Source organism: Triturus cristatus, chromosome 2_2, assembly GCF_964204655.1.
Source record: "Triturus cristatus chromosome 2_2, aTriCri1.1, whole genome shotgun sequence".
Taxonomy (NCBI): domain Eukaryota; kingdom Metazoa; phylum Chordata; class Amphibia; order Caudata; family Salamandridae; genus Triturus; species Triturus cristatus.
The window spans coordinates 1,034,103,721-1,034,124,739 of NC_140582.1; positions in this window are offsets into that span (position 1 = coordinate 1,034,103,721).

Sequence of the window (21,019 nt, forward strand, 5' to 3'; positions counted from 1 at the left end):
ATTGCTTACTAAATCATGTCCAGAAAACTTGTTAGGTATAAAAACATTGAAAGCTCTAGGAGCCATAATATGTTGTTCTCCGGAAGGGGTACGACTATTTTTACGTGACTTTAAAGGTCACTACGTGTCCAGAGACCTGGATCACCGACTGCAGAATTTACCTACACATTTATGGGCACAAGGCCCCACTGATGTTGGTTGCATGAATATTACACCATATCGAGTTACACTGAAAACGGGAGTAGTACTACCACGAATGCGACAATAGAAGTTACCACCAGATGCTGTAGTGGCTTTACTGCAAATCATTGACGAGCTCATTGCACAAGGAGTGGTTGTCGAAACCGACTCCAATGTATGTAATTCCCCGATAATTCCGATTCTTAAAAGAACGGATCCAAAAGCACCACCAGTATACCGATTAGTTATTGATCTGCGCGAATTAAATAAATGTATTGTACCACAATACCCTGTGGTCCCAGATATCTCTTCGTTACTAACAGCTATTGACTCAGAAGCAACGTTTTTCACTGTAATTGATCTCAAGAATGCTTTCTTTAGTGTCCCAATAGATCCGGAAAGTCAATATCTGTTCGGATTCAGTTTAAATGGACGAAGTTTTAAATTCACACGCGCACCTCAAGGATTTACAGAAAGCCCCAGCATCTATAGCCAAGCACTGAAACGAGAACTTGACAGTATCCACATGCCAGTTAACACTGCCTTGCTTCAATATGTCGATGATCTGCTGATCACCGCCCGAAGCGAACCTGAATGTGAAAAAGCGTCACTGACGGTTTTGAAATTTCTGGCCTACAAGGGGCACAAGGTGTCCCCTTCCAAGCTGCAATTCTGTGTCCAGCGAGTTGTTTACCTTGGGCACTCGCTGTCCAAGGAGGGAAGGCAGCTTACACCTGATCGCATCCAGTTAATTGCTAACATGCCACCACCCAAGACACAAAAGGAGGTACGGGCTTTTATAGGCCTCACTTCATACTGTAGGCAGTGGATCCCTCAATATGCATTTCTAGCAAAACCACTCATCCAGTTGACAACACAGGAGGCAGCCACATCGACTGTCCTCCCTTGGACTCAAGAACATACACACGCCTTTGAAAGCTTAAAGAAAGCTTTATGCCAAGCACCTGTTTTAGCAACACCATGTTACAGTAAACAGTTTACACTTTTTGTTACAGAACGCGAAGGTACTGCCTTGTCAGTGCTCACTCAGGATCACACAAACCATGTGCTTATTTCTCTAGTACATTAGATCCAGTAGCTCAGGCACTTCCTGCGTGCCTGAAATCGGTGGCAGCAACAGCTTTAGCAATCAGACAAAGCGATGCCATAGTGTTAGGACACCAATTGACATTACAAGTACCACACGCAGTAGAGGTTCTCTTGAACCGCACACAAACACAACACTTGACTATAGCGAGACTCACCGGTTACGAATTAACATTGTTTCAGCCACACATAGAAATCAGACGTTGTAATACGTTAAATCCTGCCACACTGTTACCAGTAGGCGGAACAGATCCATTGGCACATGATTGTGTCAAAGTCATTACTATCACGACGAAACCCAGACAAGACTTGACAGATATCCCTTTGTCAGATCCAGACTTGACATTGTATGTAGACGGGTCATGTATGAGAACAAGTACAGGAGAGTTGGTGGCCGCTTACGCAGTCGCAACAGACACTGAGGTCATTGAAACAAATTGTATTAACACTTTGTCAGCTCAAGCAGCAGAGCTCATCGCTCTGACACAAGCCTGTATTCAAGCCAAAAATAAGAAAGTCAACATATACACAGATTCACGTTATGCATTCGGAGTCGTCCATGACTTCGGCGTACTGTGGCGAGAGAGAGGTTATTTAACTTCTCACGGTGCCCACATACAACACGGACCCCTCATCCAAGCCCTATTAGACGCGATTCATCTACCTACTACAATATCGATTATGAAATGCAAAGCCCATACAAAAGTTACCGATATCATTTCTCAGGGTAATGACCTAGCTGACAGAACAGCTAAACAGACTGCTCAGAATCAGACTCACACAACTGACACGACAAAGACAATAGTTCCGACACCAACACATTGCATGACAGTTAAGGATCCCGCCCTTGATGTAATTGACATACAGACACATGCTACACCAGAAGAAATAAAGAAATGGACTGAATTAGGAGGGATCCAAACGGATCAAGGATGGATGACGAAGGAAAAATCTATATGGTTTCTTCCCGACTCAATGGTTCAAGTCATCATTAACACTATACATAGTCCAGCGCACCTAGGAGAAAAAGCTATGCTAGACAGCATTCAACACATTTGGTTTAACAAACACTTGCGAGCAGCAGCTAAACAAAAAGTTCGTACCTGTATGATATGTTGTCAGTTTAATCCAGGTAAAAGCATCCCCGTAGAGCAGGGTGGATTTCAATCTCCCGATCATGCTTTTGAAGTCCTCCAGATGGATTATATCCAGATGGAACGATGTCGAGGATTCAAATATGTTCTCGTAGTTGTCTGTGCTCTTTCCCGTTGGACAGAAGCATACCCGGTTTCAGATTACACTGCCCCGACTACTGCCAAACAGTTAGTTCGAGAATTCTTCCCACGGTACGGTTTACCACGTGTTGTCTACTCAGATAACGGCCAGCCGTTCTCATCCGAATTAATGAAACACGTTTCCCTTTTGTTAGGCTACCAATGGAAATTCCACTGTGTCCGACATCCCGAGGCGGCAGGTCTCGTGGAACGCCATAATCAAACTCTGAAAATTAGATTGTCCAAAATATGTAGAGAAAAAGGTGTCGATTGGATAGTAGCCTTACCAGTTGCGCTCTTTTACATGAGAATGGTAGCACATTCTCGAACAGGGCTATCCCCGTACGAGGTGATCTTCGGTAGACCACCAAATATGTGGGGGACGCCTATACCTCGCAAAATCACTGATGTTGACTGTAATATGCTGACAGATTACCTGGCTTCCTTGATGTCTGCACTACAATCTTGTCGTTCACAGGTAGCCGCAGCTTTTCCCGATAATACTGAGGTGAAGCCCCATGACGTGGTTCCTGGCGACCTGGTTTTGGTCAGGAATTTTGACCGAAAGACCCAACTGGAGCCTAGATGGACATCGCCAAAATTGGTTCTACTAACTACAAGGACAGCCGTGAAGATTGAAGGACGCAAAGGGTGGTTGCACTCGAGTCATATCAAGAAATTTTATGGACTACCATCTAGTGTGAACGTTCAGCCCTGCATTCCCTCACAGACAGACTCAAAGCTCCCCTTGGCTGAATTAACAAACTCTGAACTTTACAAACTAAAATTAAGGTCTAGTAAGTCAGACAATTTGATTGTTTAAGTCCTCTCCAAGGTGAATCGGTTGAATTTGTCTCTGACATGTATCCTCTAGACCGGAGTAGAGAAAGAAATCATCAGATGCAGCTTAAGAAGCATGCGTATTGTAAATCACTTCGTAGTCATTGCACAGTAACATTATTAATTTTGTTTTTTCTAAGTCTTCTGATCATCATTGTCAGCATACTATTGCACATGTATTACCCTATTCTTAAGCGTGTTTACAATGTAACTGCAGAACATTCTTTTAGTGAATTACCTCCGCATGAGTTGTCCTATAGATTTGCGCTGCGCAACAACACATTCATTAGTATGTTACATCATTCCCATCAAACCAGCAATGCCACCAATTGTTGGATATGTGGCCGACTCCCTCCCTATCAGAACTATAAGGGAGTTTTACCCCTCTTTCCATATCCGTTCACACACAATGGCTCCTGTGGAGCATGGTTTAGTTTGATTAATTCCCTAGATTCAAATTCCGCAGTTTATCAAGACAACTGGGTATGGGGAAACCTGAACCTAGTTTTGCTTAAAGTCTGCTACCCTAACAAGGAGGGACTTCCCAAAAGAACAGGAACTGATCTAGAAAATGAAGTATATGGATTAGGTAATTTTACACTTAACCTCATGATCCTGAACGTTGAATCTGAAGCTACACCAATCTTGCCCGCCATGTCAGTATTCCCAGTAAAGGGGGAATTATGTGTAAGAAAGAATGGTTCCATACACATGGGCCATAGTAAATGCACCACTGTAATAAAATTCAGTGATCAAGGCAAGTCTACATTTAAAGCTTCCCACCATTCCTACTTTATATGTGGCCAGACCGCATATATACGTCTACCTCTAGATTGGGATGGTACCTGTTACATAGCATTCCTTTTACCACCTGTTTTCCTAGCTCCTCCTGATTATCACAGAAATACCCATTTAGTACACAATAGACAGCAGAGAGATCTCCCAATTGTCGATTACACTGAAACAGCATGGGAAAAATACACAGATTTCAATAAAGATTTCTTTCCCTATATAGGTACAGTCACTAATAGTAAGCTGATACGTAGATTAACCAGAACCCTTGAAGCAGTAGTGAACGAAACTATTTCCGCCTTAGGCAATTTAACAGAAGAGCAGTCTGCTATGCGGATTGTTGTGCTTCAAAATCGTCTTGTCCTTGACGTCATCCTGGCCGATAGGGGCGGAGCTTGTAGGGTCATCGGATCAAGTTGCTGCATTTTCATACCAGAAAATTCGCCGTCAGTATATAAAGCCATAACTCGCCTACATAAGATTGTAAGCCAGATACACCAGAGTCCAGGCACCTGGACTTGGTCCGGTTGGTTCTGGGGCGTGTTGTCAGCCTGGGGATGGAGAATCCTATCCTTCCTAGGTATTGGCTTTCTCGTACTATTCAGTTGCTGTTTATGTCTACAATGTGGGCCAGCGATTTGTGGTCTGTGTGCCACATCGTGTATCCCACATCCAAGTTTTCGCTCAAGATCCCGGAAGAAGAAAGAAGAACAAATGATGCTATATGAACAGATCGATGGATTGATGAAGATCGATATCTCCTGAGGGTCCGTAGGGGACAAGGAGGGAATGAGGAAATATGAATTTTGTGATCAGTTATGTCCCCTATCGTAGACCCCAACGGCTCCATGTGCATGCTATAAGTACATGTATGTTCCCTCCAGTTCCAGTTTTGAAGACGCAAATATATGTGCGTCCACCGTCAACATGTCCTCTTTCAGATCCGCCATGAATGGGTCAGATATTCCATTCCTAAGTATGAAAGGCCACCGACTTTATGTGGTTCACTTTCCACATTTTACAGATTCAGGCGAGTAGGCCCTGAATTCTGTCATCAAGCCTTTTCCTGCCTTCTGCCTCTGAAAGCTCCAGTCTGAGCCTGCATCTGTATCCATGAACTTTGTCCTACTCCCTGCGCGGCTAACGGTGCCTGATCCAGCCTGTGGCCTGCCAAAAACTGTATTTCACCTTCAAGATTATCTACTCCGCTCCTCATCCGATGCATTCCTGTCTAGTAGTTTAGGTAAACATTCCTCCAGCTACCGTGCAAAGGGGCAGGCCTCGCTGTCCTCATGCAAGTAATTCATAGCTCCCGTTACCATGGAATATTCCTACCCCCTCGCATCTCATGTAGACACTCAGACGCTTGTACACGCACTAACAGTCAGTATAGAATAGATTCTATCCTAGAGACCTTTCCTTTTGGATAACACAGTTCTTTAAACATAGGATATTAGATATGATTTGGGATTAGGTTGACATGACCCCCAGACTTCTGTCTCCACATGTAGAGCTAAATGTCAAGTCCCCTTCACCCTCTAGTTACACGTCAATCACACGTCATGCGGCTGCGCGCGCATCTCTGCCAAATATTTCTGCTGACATTGCAGGATTCTCTTATGGATCCACCCACTTGTGACATCATGTATAATGACGTTTACTAAGTTACGCCCATATATCCGCCTCTATTAGTTACGTATGCGCCTTTTATCTGTACTATCAGCTGTTACGCCTCTTGCATCTGTTTCACTGTAATGCATTTCCTATAAAACCAATTATCTGTCAATAATGTATGCCCTTCCTTCCTGAACTTTCGTGGTGATGGAATAGAAAGCCTGCAATTCGAATTGTATTCCTTTGTATAGGAATAAAGCCTTTTAAAACCTCTAATACCACGGATTCTGCCTCTTATATTTACTGAGTTATTCTTAATAGACTTTACCGCATAAAAAATAGTACCGGTAATGAAATATTTACCACACCTCCTTCCTTTTTCTCTCTGCTGCTCTCCTCTGGCTCGCGCCCCTGCCTTATTTATCAGCCTTCCACTCTTCCTCTGCCGCACTTCCCTTTTCTTCCGTGCTTCTAGGTCATTGTTTGTCCTGTTCGTGTCTCTTACTCCCTTCTCCTGTAGGTTCCCTATTCCCTTTCCTCATTGCTGGTCTCCCTCTAGCACCTCTATTTAACAGCTCTAAAACAAGAACACATCATGGGGGATGATCACAGGACTCGTGATGTGCGGAAGATGCATTCATTTTTTATCTCCGATTTCAGAACATTTCACAGCCTTGTTTTAAAGTGTTACCAATTTGGATTATTTTGTTATTTCAAAAGAATAAAAAAACACCTCGAATGACACACAGATTCAGTGTAGTTAAACACCTTCCCAAAGTCTAAATGCTCACGTATTTCCTACACGCACGAACATCTCTAGCAGATGATTCTCTGTAATAAATAAACTAATACCTTGAATTTGGAGATCGTGATTCCGCCGCAGCAGGATAACCCGCTGTGCTGCTCAGATACTGGGAGCCAAATAATTACCAGAGGCATTACAAACAAGAGAGAAGCAGCACTCGTCTCAGACTGCACAAGTGCCCGGACCTACAAGATCACCACCAAGACCTTCACCCCCCTCCCCCCAATACCCGACGAGTATCCGGCCGACGAGCGGCATACCGCTAATAGCGCCTGCATTAATAAATGCCAACCCGAATATAATTTTTATTAGAGTTTCCTGGCCAGATAATGTAATAGCTGCCTATCGATATGCTCGCGAACAGTTTTTGCTAATTTTGACCAGTCTCTTGTGAAATTCACGATGCGCGATGCACTGTGGTATCAGATGCGCAAATGTATTCTACTTCGCACGCACTTCACCCTCCCAGCTCTGAGTCATGCGGAAAAAAGCCTGCACTTGTGTGGTCTGAGAACAGATTCATTTTTTTAATCCTACGCAATGCGCGGTTCGTCTAAAATTAACCATGCACTAGTCTCCGGAGGTGACGCGCAGCAGAATTCTATAGCGCTTAACAGTTTTTCCCAGTTTTTATTTAGCGCGAATTCGAACCGAGGGTATTGGAGCGCGTTACATGAGCATCAGTTATATTACACAAGGAGACATTCATTTTTTTTGTAGGCACAGGGAGAGGAAGTGATTTGCCCAGAATCACAAGATTCTATCCGACGCCGAGATTCAAACCGAATTTCCCAGTTCCGAAGTCAGCACCGCTGGAGTATCCCAACGGATCCTAGTTAGATGTGGCAGAGATTTGGTTTTTTTTCAGTGTTGTGGTCTTTTCGAGGGGTTGCGATAATGTGTGTGCACATTTAAGCCCTTCTAATGTGCAGTTCTTTATTTTTTGCAAATGGGTGACAATTATGGCAATCATAAAGTCGTTTGCAAACATTTCATTGTATTATTTCTCAAGTAAACACGACGCTGCTCTGAAAACAACTCACGTGATTACGTTCACGCAGATAGCCCAACCAGAGAAGATAAGCACATTTACAAAGATAACACAACTCTGGAAGCCGGGGCTCCGCGAGGAAGAGCCCTCCCTGGTTTGTGATTGGTGAAACAGAGTGAAGGTGTGAAAGGTGCACGCAGTACAGCTCGGCGTCACCTTCAGGATAACCCGCGACACTTATTTCGTGATTGGCCGGCAAACGCCTGTTAGTTCTGGGAGTTTTTTAGGCTCCCTTCATTGTTTGTCACTTGTGAGAGCGGAGTGGTTGATTGTGGCTTGGCACCCTGCGTGATCATTTCACGGCCGCTTTGATGTTCTCAGTGAGCCGCGCGGCCACTGAGACCATCAAAGCGGCCGCGAAAGTGCTCACCATTTGCCAGCCTGAATGTCTCCACCTCTCCCCCCCCCCCCCCCCCATGTCTCTTCACGAGCTGGAAAGGTCGGGCTTAAAGACTGCCTTTTTTAAAGCACCGTTCCTGAATGTAGGTACATAATATATTCTGCATATTATAGCGCTGCACAGTGCAGCACAGAATGGCAGCACCTCAGCACTATATTATTTTCTTTGGTACGGCGTAAGAATTACTCAGATGTGGAGCTGCAAATGGATTGCCCCTTCAACAAGCATTTGCAATGCAATAGGTCTCGCATTTACACGAGTTTAAGCAATTGCCAATGTAAATGGCAATGCCTTTTATTTATGTTCAAAAATCAAAAATAAAAGGCATTGTCATTTGAAATGTCAATAGCTCAAACTCGCGTAAATGCGAGACCTATTGCATTGCAAATGCTTGTTTCTTTTAATAGTGGTGCTTCAGGCAGAGGGAATTCAATGTGTCCCATCTACTGTACAGCGCACTGCAGTGTCTAGTGTGAGATAATAAGACTAATCACTTATTACTATTTTGTCTCCTTTGTGGCTACTTTACTTTAGTCCATTATTTAAATGATATGCATTATTTCTTGACTTAATTGATGGCTAACACACTTAGTTCTCCATTGATCTGATATTCATTAATACATAACTTATTTATAGTTAATCAAGCTTGCGTCGGGATAGCTGGCACCTCCTCATTATCCATTGTCCTTAAATTATCCTTTCAATCACCGCACATTCTTCCGTGTTTATCCATGCAAACCGCCAGGAATGTCATATAAAGGAGGCTTTATGTCCTTCACTACCGTCATTCTGTAACCTGTATCTTCTTTTTTCAGAGGCAAGTTAAGGAAAGATGGCTGGTAGGAATTTTGTGGATCTCTGCAGATTCTGGATGTTTATGTCACAGAAATGCAAGGCAATCTTTGTGGCATTCACGCCAGGCACACACCTTGGCCTGCACTGCGTGTCTAGTTTTCAGAAATGTCTGGTTTTGGTAGATTTCCCTGGGTTGTTGTCCTGCCCAGGCCCAAATACTGCCACTACCCCTATTGTCAATTTCTCCATGATGCATTTTGGGGCCTTTTGTGTTGTAGGTGTTAGGGTCAACAACACATGTGGAATACCATTTTTATCGGAATGCTAGGTGGTAGGAAATTTGTGATTCCCCACAGATTCTCCCTTCGCAGAGCTGTAAGCAAAATGCATGATTCCTGGCAACATTTTAGCTTTGCAGGTCATTACGGTTAAGAAATCATTGTAGTATCCATGGAAGGCACACCACCTTGGAGTCCCCTAGGCAGCTAGTTTTCAAATTGGCTGTGTTTAGTTGGCTTACCAGGGCAGAAGAGCACAGGCCCAAATAGTGCAACCATTCACCACGGCAAGTAGGAGGAAATTTGGATTTACTCCTACCATGCCAGTCCACATTTTAAAACTAGAGACAAAAGAATCAAAATTTCCATTTGCTTGACTTTGCAATAGGGATCTATGCCCCAGGTGTTCAGAAAGACTGCTGAGGGTTTAGGGCTAAAGAATAAGTCCAACACCAGGGTCAGCCACCAACAAATCATATTTTTTTTCTGCAGTAAAATATATACCTAGTGTCTAGTGTGCTGTCTGCCTCCCCCCTGAGGGGGCATGTTTGAGCAATTTATCTAAACTTGGAGCAGGTTTTGGTATTACGCAACATGTGGGTAACATGCATGCAACATTTAGCAAAGGCAATTTAGAATTAAAATCAGGTATGATGAGTGCACAAAAACAAAATGTATTCATTTCAAGAAAGGAGACTAGGTTCATATCAGGTTGCTGAGTTTCAAGGTAGTGAAAGGTAGGGTGAAGTATGGCGCATCTTGTCAAGTGGATAAAGTAAATGGGAATGGGAGTGTGGTAAGGCTGGAAAATGGACAATGTTGCCAGGGTGGTAAAAGTTCTGCATCTGCATGTTCCCGAAAAAGAAAATGAATACTGTGAGGGGGGTGATGGTTGGATTTATGAGGAGCGTGCAACTAAAGTACCCAGGACATTTAAGGGTTTTGTCATGATGTAATTCATTGTTTAATGCTTTTCAACATGCTCTTCATGTATATCACCCTTTGATATGTTGGTAGATAAGTATTGCCGTATGGTTGGGTATAGCAATATGTTTTTAGCCTCTCCAGCTTTTATGTATCCTTTGTGTAACTCTTTATGTTTTTTTTTTTTTACTGTTATTTATTTTTATATTTATTTATTAGTTGGAATAGTTTACTATCTAAGGTTTTACTCTTGTGTTATTGTAAATGTGGGAGGTGTGTTATGTCATTCTATATCTTGCTCATCTGTCTCCGCATCTCGTGTCGGGTCTGGAGTGTGGAATCTGGTGCCTCATTCCTGGACAGTTGGAGATCGGGGACAAAGGAGACAGGAGGATGCTCATGAGACTGGTGGATGTCCATTACTAAATACTTAAAATGAAGCTATTTGTAAGTAAACCCATTTGGACTTGCCTTATAATGTCTTATATTGTGTGGGACAAGGAGCTGCAGGTGCTAACCTTGAACAACGTCTCAAGTGTACAGAAGAGGTGCAGTACTTAAATGTTTGTAATTTATGATGTGTTCCTTAAAAGTAATATTAAGTAGCAAGGAGGCCTTCACTGCTTTCTTCAGCTTCTGCTTTACATGAAATATCCCTGTGCTTATTTAAAACAAAATGCTTGCTTGTATTTGTTCGCAGAGCATTTTCCCTCCCAGACAATGTACTTTCTAGGGGACAGTGCAAATTTGTATGGTTACTTCATGGCACAGACACCACCTTACAACAAAACAAGTAACAAGCTCATCTCCTATTTGCAGCATGACCACAAATTTATGTAAAGTAGTTCACCAGCGCAAAGCCGAAAGGTTGTCAGCCAATGCCAGCCCTATTGGCTTTCTCGAGGCTTGGTACAGATGGTGTGTGAATGTTAGTATATTTCTACGAGGCGTGCTTTCTTACAGGACTCTGCTATTGAGCTGATCTTCTTTCCTCGAGGTTTGTACTGTCACAATTGAAATCCCCCTGGGCGTCTCTCTGGAAAAACCTGTGCATGGAAAGAGAGCTTGCACAGATATATACTAATTCCACAGTTCAAGACACATGCTAGCTACATAAACATAAACCACACCTTTGAGCCTGTGAATGGTTCGGATGGTTACAGAGAAAGTAATGCTTCACAAACTGGGAGCCAATGCAGGAAATGGCTAAACAGCAGTATAGCGCTGGGATGCCTTTAGGTAGCTATGTGCTCAATAAATGCTGTTTTAAATTAAATTAAATTAGGCTTGACTCAAGAGGACACACAGTCAGAAAGGAGCAAAGAGCCAGGAACAGATGAAGACGTCAACTTGTAGGGAGAACATGAACAGCTCAAAAAGGGGTAATGTCATCTCTACAAAAACGTCTTCACTGGGCTGCTGCCAATGTGATATTAGACTTTGCAAGTATCTACAATTTGAGCCTTTCAGCTGCATATCCTACTTGAGACAATGACATTACTTTCTCAGACATTGCATTTTTTCATCACCTGAAGTCCTGAGAACCTGCTCTGAAACTATCAATCCCTCTTTGGACATTGCAGTTGAACAACCCATACTTGAGTGTAGTGGACTTCAGATTTTATTTTTTTTACTCTCTCAAATATTTTTTCCACCCAACTTATTCCCCACCAGCTGGCTGACTGACTGAGCCAGTAACATTCTAACCTGCTACTTGAAACTGTTCCTCTTAAAATGTATGCATTTTTCATTAATGCAAGAGTTATGTAGGGGCTGGATATCCCAGCTGCTTCACAGGACTGATGTGTTTTTATGCCAGATCGGGAAAGTTATAAGGATTGCCATCCCACAGCTTTCTGTTACTCACAATTGTTAAAGGATTTTAAGAAGTGGTCCCTGAACCAAAAAAAAAATCTGGAGGACTAATTATTTCATAGATGAAAGGGTGAAATACAAAGCAATTATATAGGAATATAAGTCCCTGATTAAAGCGGAAAAGACTTTCAAGATAAGAACAGATTGGTCACTAATTCTCCTAGGGAATTATTCCGAATGGTACAGACGTTGTTTCACCAGTCCTCTGTTAGTCCAATACTCCCAAGTAAATCGCTTTGTGAAAATTTGGCAGACTTTTTTAGGAAAAAAGGTTGAAGATGTCTGTGATGTGTTAAGTGCGATGCAGAGGGATGTGTGTCCACTCGGCAAGGAATACCGTTCAGAAGAAAAACGTTTGGCTTTCTACAATTTCCCACTTTTGACACCTGAGCCTGTAGAGGAACTGATATTGAACACCAATTCAGGGGCCCCAGAAAATCTACGCATCCGAAAGTGCTACATGAGATCATGGGATGTATTGCCACACTTCTTGCTGCACTGTTGAACATAAGTATTTTTTTTTTATGTATTGAATTTCATGCTTTTTCAGTAACAAACAATGTAATACAGTACATCTTTGCATCGGCTGGGTGCTGAGAGATACCACAGTGATAACACATAATGCATACATCTTACATCAATCAGAGAAGTTATCCTAAACAAGTGTATTCAAGTAGTTGATGGGAACATTGATCGTGCAAAATATCTAAAACGAGGATGATGAGGTATATATTATGTATCTCCATGTATGCATCATCCTTCTTTATGTATCCGGCCATGCATCTGTTTCCCCTTTAATTACCATCACTTCCCTCTGGTTCTCCTGTTTCCTTAGCCACTAAGTATTGTTGGTATAACCCACAGAAACCTTTGGGACAACTCTGTAGGGGTAATAGCTCACTATATGTTTCGGATTGTGTGTTGCAGTATAGCATGTCCTTGGCCCATTCATCAATAATCGGAATGGGACCTTTGGCCCAACGCATAGGCACTCTACGTTTAGCAAGTAACAGACCCATGGCCACTAATTGGTGTCCAGTTTTAGCAACTCTTTTGTTGTGTCCCATTAAAGCAGGCACAAACTGAAGAGTATTGACTACTTGTTGAACTTCAGGAGTTGACTTATCTGAGGCACCCACCAGAGCAACTTCTACTGATGAGTCTTGTCTTTTCCCTGCTGCAAACTCTTTGTTTTTTCAGACAATCTCTAAACAAAGTGACCTGAGTTGCCATAGTACATGCATAATTTACCCACTCGTTTCTCTCACTCTTCCTTGGTCAATCATCCTCGGACTGACCAAATTTGCATGGGTTCTTCACTTGAGGATGACTCCGTAGTCTTGTTAGCTTCATATCTCATCCTATCAAATCAATGGGGAAAAGGAGGGAAATCTATCTTTTGCTCGCTTGTTTGCTCATTTAATCACTGATCAATTTGCAAAACCAGGTCAATTCATCCTGGCACATCAGTAAGCGGTCTTGGAATTTGAGCCAATCCATCCTTAATTTCATCTTTGAAACTCCTGTAAAAAATTGCTGCTCTTTTTGCTTCTAGCCAATTTTTTCCACAATCAATTTATTAAACTGTACCCGATATGCAGTTAAATCTCTATTGCTTTGCTTCAATTCTAAAAGCTCACTGTAAGTCGATTAAGATGCTGATAAAAGATCGAAAATATGCAAATTTCTGCTTTAAAATTTTCAAAACTATAAAAAATGGGGTTATTACGTGTTACCAAAGGCATGGTGCAAGCGGCCACATCCCCACTCAAGTAAGACAATACGAAGGCCATCGTAGACTGATCAGCAGCAAACACATTGGGTCCACACAAAGAATGTAAGGAACATTGGGCAAGGAAAATTTACGCTTTATGAGGGTCTTCACTGAACCTTTCAGGAGCCGCCAATGGAATGATGGGTGATGTTGCGTGTATTACTTGAGTGGAAATCTCACTAGTAGCCATGGCAGGGGAGAATTGCTTCAATTTGGGTTCCTTAAACAAAGGTGTAGTACCTACAGCCATTTCATCAAATCTTTTATGAATGTAACTAGAATCCTGAGTAGCCTTCCTAGCCTTCTCTCTAAACGTCTCATTTTCTTACACTGCATCACTCAATTGCTTTATGAATTCCATCCAATGCTGCGGCTAGGGCCCTATAATCTATCCCTTCTGCTATTCTGCTCTGGTGGAATAAGGAGTTTTCTTTGGCACTTCAATCTGTCAAGTATCATGTACCTGTGCCAGGACTTCCACAGAATTACCAGTGAAGGGTAAAGTGGATAAGGAAGAAAGAGAGACTGACACTGATTGGTGCTTTCTCCTCAAGCTACATCTACTGGTATCTTGCCTTTAATGCAACTGTCTCTCACGGCCCCCGTCACCACAAACTATAACACAATTTAGACACTAAAATATTTTGATACTTTTCTCTAGATTCATTTATTATCCATCATCACCCAACCACTATGTAACTGATTTCAACTCTCTCTTTACCTTAGCTCTCAGTGGATTTTGCCTCTCTTATGATATTTTTGTATACAATTATAACTTTTAGAGATGAAACGATGAGTAAGGGTTCTTCTTGATTTATTTGCCGGGTCTTGTGGATTAGTGGACTAATGCGTTCACTGTAGGGGCCTGTGTTCGATCTCATGGTCACCGGTTCAAACTCCAGCAGACCCACTCAGCCTTTCATCCATCTGAGGTCAATAAAATGAGTACCATTGAGTTGGAAAACAATGAACGTTTATTATTCAGCGTCTTGATACCCTTGAGTGATACTTTCGCTTTACAAATATACATGCTATGTCATGCCAGACAACCGTATTTATCTGTGTTTTTATTTTCCTCTTGCCTTTTTTTCTCTTCTTTGTCCTGCAGGTAATTGCTATCACTCCAGAAAGGTAAATATATATATATATATATATATATATATCACCTACTGGTGGTCGCCAGTAGGTAGTTATAGTTAGAACCTAGTTTCCATAGGAAAAGCATTTTTTGATTTGCTAGTAACTTTAGCGTCATTTGACGAATCTTCACAAAATTTTCAAAACTAATTGTTCACTCAGGTCAGCTCCTGTCTTTAAAGTTTTGGGGTGATTCGTCAAGGGGGGGGCAGAGAAAGAAGGGGGGCCCAAAACGTGTTTTCTCCATGTTAATTTCCATAGGAAACTTTAGACACGGCTACGGTCTGAACTGCTGAACGGAATTACACCAAATTTGGCAGAGAGCTAGCTCTTGGTCCAGAAAGCATGCTTTCTTTTTAAATGGTGTAACTCATTTCAGTAGTTTTTGAGATATTTAAAGATTTAAAGATATTGATATTTGAGAATTGTGTGATCTGATTGGCTGAGCCCTCCGAGCACGAGCTTGCCTCCGATTGGCTGCCAACACTTCAAACCAGGAAGTGTTGGCAGTCATCATGTGCTTCAGACCGAGGGAGAAGGAAAAAGGTGAGAGATAGATGAAAAACAAGAAAAGGGGGCAGGGTAAAAACACCCTGAACCTCCAGGCATGTGGCCTCCGCAGCCCGGGGACCGCCACCTCTCCGGGCTTCATTTGAAGATAGTGGTGGGGCCTCCATGCCCCGGGGACTGCCCCCTACCCGGGGCTAAAATAAATCATTAATGAAGTGTGGAGGGGCTCCTGTCCCCCCACACTACCCGGGGACCACCACCAACCCGGGGCACTCTTTAATTAAATGCAGTGGTCCATTGTGGACCACCAAGCCTAGGGAACTACCACCTCCCCGGGGCTTTAAACGCCACCCCCAGGGCCAACTCCTGCAATGTCCCGGGGTGCCCACCCAGGGGACATTAACATTTGCTATGGCAGGGCGGGAGCACGGCTTCTGCCCTGCCATAGCAAACTCTGCTTTGGTTCATTGAAGCGAGAGCAGGAAAACCTGCTCTGTCTTCAATGAAGCAATGCAGGATTGCTTTTTCACAAGGGGAGCTGCATGTCAGCAGCTCCCCTTGTGCAAAAGCAATGCTGGCTCCCGCAGGAGGCGGGGAGCCGGTGGGACCGTGGGGGCATTGGGGCTCCTCTCATGGACCCCAACGGAGAGGCCAGGCCCCAGGGGATGGGGTCCCTGGGGCCAGAAGTGGCCTGGGAGTGGGGCCACGGGGCCCTCCTCCCCATTAATTAATTAATTAATTAAAAAATGGAAAGGCCCGCCCCTTGGTATGGGGTCCCCGGGGCCATAATTGGCCTTAGGAGGGGGGCATCGCGCCACCCCTCCAAATATAAAAGTACAAAAAAAATCTGCCCATGACCCGGGGGATGGGGTTCCCAGGGCCCCAAAATGATAAAAGAAGGGGGGTCATACAGCCCCCTTCTTAAAATAAATATTTTTAAAGAGACGGCATCTTGCCGGAGGCCCCACCCCCTCCCTGCACCACTTTGCAAACGCGCCCCCTGGCGCATTTGCAGAGCGGTGTAGAGTATATAATATATATATATAATATATGTATATGTATATATATGTATATATATATATATATATATATAACATCAAGACACTTGTTTGTTGATATTTGGTTACTGAGCAAATATTCTGTTTAAGTCACTAGTTTTTGGATTCAGTCTATTGCGTCATTTTTTTAGCGAACTTTTTATAAATAATTTTTTCTTTTTGTTTCAGTAGAGACTCACAATAGTTCCTCTAGAGAATAACTAGCTTTGTAATCTAAATGCTAATGTCCATAACTTATAGTGGAGCTCTCAATATTTACTGGAATGAGACTTTAATCAAAGCGGCAAATATACTTATTAATTTACTTGAATAAACTGCTTCTTCAAACTTTACTGCATTTTGTGCATTCAACACTGAGTCACTACTCACGATATTTCTCTTCTTCAAACTGCTAAGGTTTCGCCTGAAGCGCTGAAAATGAGACACTGCACCTTGCTTTGTTTTCCTTTTCTTTCTTGCACCTTCTTGAGACATTACTCACTTCTGCATCAGTATTTTAATCGGAAACGGTATTGGAGAAACACTATATTAAACTGAATTTCATCATGAAAACATGTTGGAAGCCAAGACGAATCTTCACCTCACAAAATTCCAGTTGAAGTGCACATCGCGCTTGAAGCACGACGCCAGTCATGCAAATACTTAAGCAAATATCTAAATCAGTGGACTCAAAGAGGTTTTTCTTTAGTCCGTATCTTGGATGCATGGAACTCAGGTCCCTGCAGGTTCTTTATGAAAGCTGCCAGCAGGAGATCAATGGTGTTTTTACTGAGAATATTTGAACAGCCTCTCAAGCTTTACCTTCCCAGTAAGTTGCTTCTTCTTGCCTTTCATGCCAATTTGTTATGGCCTTACACCTTCCCTTTACTCTATCAATGGCATCATAACATGGAAGGCAGTTATTTTAACTTTTACAGATCTTTACTTTCACCCCACCAATTTAGAAAATAAAGACCATTTAGTTAGGGCCTGATTCACAGAACTAACTGAAGACAAAATCCTAAACTTACTACCATTTTGGTATTCACAGAAGGCACTTACTCATTTTGGTATTCACAAAAGGCACTTACTCATTACGGTATTCGCAGAAGTTAGGAGTCCTAACTTTAGGACTCCTAAATGCCTTCTGTGAATACCGAAAGTCTGAAAGTTAGGATTTTTCTCAGTTTAGGAGTAGTAAAGTTAGGGGTTCTGACTTTACTAATCCTAAACTGAGAAAAATCCTAACTTTAAGACTTTCTGTATTCACAGAAGGCATTTAGGAGTCCTAAAGTTAGGAGTCCTAACTTTACTACTCCTAAACTGAGAAAAATCCTAACATTAAGATTTTCAGTATTCACAGAAGGCATTTAGGAGTCCTAAAGTTAGGAGTCCTAACTTTACTACTCCTAAACTGAGAAAAATCCTAACATTAAGATTTTCAGTATTCACAGAAGGCATTTAGGAGTCCTAAAGTCAGGAGTCCTAATTTTACAACTCCTCAACTGAGAAAAATCCTAACTTTAAGACTTTCGGTATTCACAGAAGGCATTTAGGAGTCCCAACTATGTTTATTTTACAAAGCTCAAGGCAAAAGAAATATAGTGGGGGAAATGCCTCACATCCCAAGAAGGTATTTTAAAAGTGAAATTAAATGAGTGCCATGTACCTTGTGAGGTAGCCTAGAATGATTTGTCAGATGGCCAATTGCAGGCCTGGTAGGATTGCTTGTCCCAACTTCTCTCTAATGCCAGCATTGTGGTCTCTTCAAGATCCTTCAGAATACTCTCTGTTAATCCTGACATCCTTGGCATGGCTTTTAACCCACACTTTTTGCTCTCACCCCCTTTGCTGAATTTGTTTTTGTTGGCAGTAGTGTTGTACTCTGACCCTAAAACATTATAAAATTGCCCTACATCTAATTAGCATATTTAATGTATTTTTTAAGTCCTAGTAAATGGTACTACCTGCACCCATTGCCTGTAATTAAATTGTAAATTACATGCTACTAATGGGAGGCAGTGCTCGTTGTACCACCCACTAAAGTCACAGTTGAAAACATGTCTGCCACTGCAGCCTGTAGTGCAGTTTTAAACGGCCATTTCAACCTGGGAAATAAACCTTTTGCCAGGCCTATACTGTCCTTTTTAATACTTATATGTCACCCCTAAGGTAGGCCCTTAAGGGTCATAGGGCAGGGTCTATGGTATTTCAAAAGTAGAACGTGCGTTTATGTTTCACATTTTCTAATAGTGAGGCACTCCTAAAGTAATCTTTTCACTGATTTAAGGCCTATCTCTCCCATAGACAAAAACGGAGTTACCTTATTACACTTAATAAGTGCTAGCTTTACTTTGTGACCAGATAGAGGTGTGCTATGGCCACGCAAATAAATTGTAAAGCCAGATTTTTAGTTGAGACCAAATAATTCTTTCATGACAAAAATCAACATTTTAACCAACATTTTCTTTAAAACAATATTTTTTTAAATAATTATTTCTTTAAAATAATATTAAAAGACTGAAAGGACAAAGCAATATACACCTTTTAATCTTTGTGAAAGTTTGTATCTCAAAGAAAATACATAAGAAGTCTATCATTAGGTTTCTAGACCTGTCTCTCAGACAAAAACATTCACATTTTTCATAGATCTTCTTTAGAACTGGATAATAAAAGTCTCTATTTCTTCTTTCAGGGTGGCTCTTCTTCAGTTTTTGTCTCTGAGTATTAACCACTCACAAACCGATATTTACTTTTGTTCATTCAAAATTAATCTTCCTGAATTTCATCTGCATATTCTTCTGATATTGTAGCCCCATAGCTCTGCCCCATATAGGACCAAGCTCACTAATTTCACATTATATATTTGCAGCGCCAGATTGACTGGCTTGGTCAAAGATGTTTTAAATTCATTACTTAAAAAAACGGCTAATCGACGATGATTCAGTGTCATGATATCAATGTGTGGCTTCCATCTCATTTACTTCCGCAAGGTAATACCTAGATAGGTAAATGCATCTACCTGTTCTAGGGGTGTCCCATTCTAAATGATTCTATCCCTAAATGTCCTCTGCTGATTGAATGTCATAAACTAAGTTTTTGCTGCATTGATTTTTAAACCTTGTAAAGCGCAGACATTTTCAAAACGTGTCAACGCACGCTGTAAACCGCACAGGGTTTTTGAGATAATTAGCGTGTTGTCTGCAAACATTAAAATTGGGATAATTTTACCTGCTAAAACCGGTGCATCAGTCAGGATCACAGTTAAAAATGTAGCAACTCTATTATTAAAAAGGGAAAATAATGTGGGTGCCATCACACACCCTTGGCAGACTACATTCTCTACAGGAAATGAATCTGTTATGTTCCCTTGTGAACCACTCTCAAACAAATAAGGGGAAGGGGGGGGGCTTAACAATAATAAACTAGCTTATTATTATCGTAGGTCCAGCATACATGCACATCAATCAGTATAAACAAAAGGTTATGCAGTTCCTAAGGTTAATGCAGTGTGTGTTAGAATCAATCCAGGTACCAGGGTGATGTTGTGAAAACAATAAGATGGATTGGAGTGGATAGTACTCCTTCTGGAAAAGAAGACCCTCACACACCCAACAAGCGGGTGTCTTGCTTCATCACCGGGTCTTTGCTCCTTATCGGGCCGGCGGTGCAATGCCCTATCAGGCACCCAATGGGGCCTTCCTGTCGGAGATCTTTATTTCCAAACGCCGATGAGTGAGGTGTGTGGGGGGAAGGTTAGTTATGATAAATGGTGTAGGTGCAAGTGAAGTGAAAGTTAAGTGTACTAAAACAGGGGTAGGTGATCCACTTCAAACAATTTTAATAAAGTATGGTCACCACCCTGATTAAAATCAAATAATCCGCACATCTCTCACCATTAGGTATGTGAGTAAAACGTGCTAAAAGGGTAAAGAGGTCGACATGTTTCTTGCCTTGTATTCTATTAAATGGCAATTCTTCAGGACCAATAAACAAGCATATACGGCTACCTGCACCTTTTTGGTGGTGGCCAAAACCTCTAGGAGGTATCAGTGGTGGACACACGTACAGCACCCTAAAAACGTGTGGTACCGTGAATAACAAGAACACACAACCTGTGGAAGAAACAGAAAGTTAAAAATAAAAACATTTGTCATAATAAACAATCCGAGGCTGCTCGGATGTTGGGCTTCTCAGATCCCAAAGCACAACTTGGAGGGAGCCTCGGTTGTTGCGCTTGCAGCTTGTCGTGGTCTTTTCAAGATGGCTGGCTCCACGTGTCTCGGTGCCTCCACGGGTCTCCTCTTTTCAGGAACTGTGGATCGGGCGGTGAGAGGTCTGGAGGTCCAGGTCTTGTCAGTCTCTGGGCTTGGGCTCCGGCGGGAGGCGGCGGCAAAGCAGACGTTGATTCGCTGGATGGTGCTTGCGTTAGCAAGGTGGTCACTCCCTGACCACAGGGGAGATTGGCTTCAGTCCTCTGTGCGGCAGAGCGTCTAAGTTCCCGTCCTCTTCTTGTAGTTAAGTTGATTCCAGGATGTCTGAAGTCTTAGGACACAGCTCCTACCTTTAAGCGGATTCTAGGGGCCGGACTACCTGCTAGGTCCCTCCCTAAGGGTGGGACCAGGA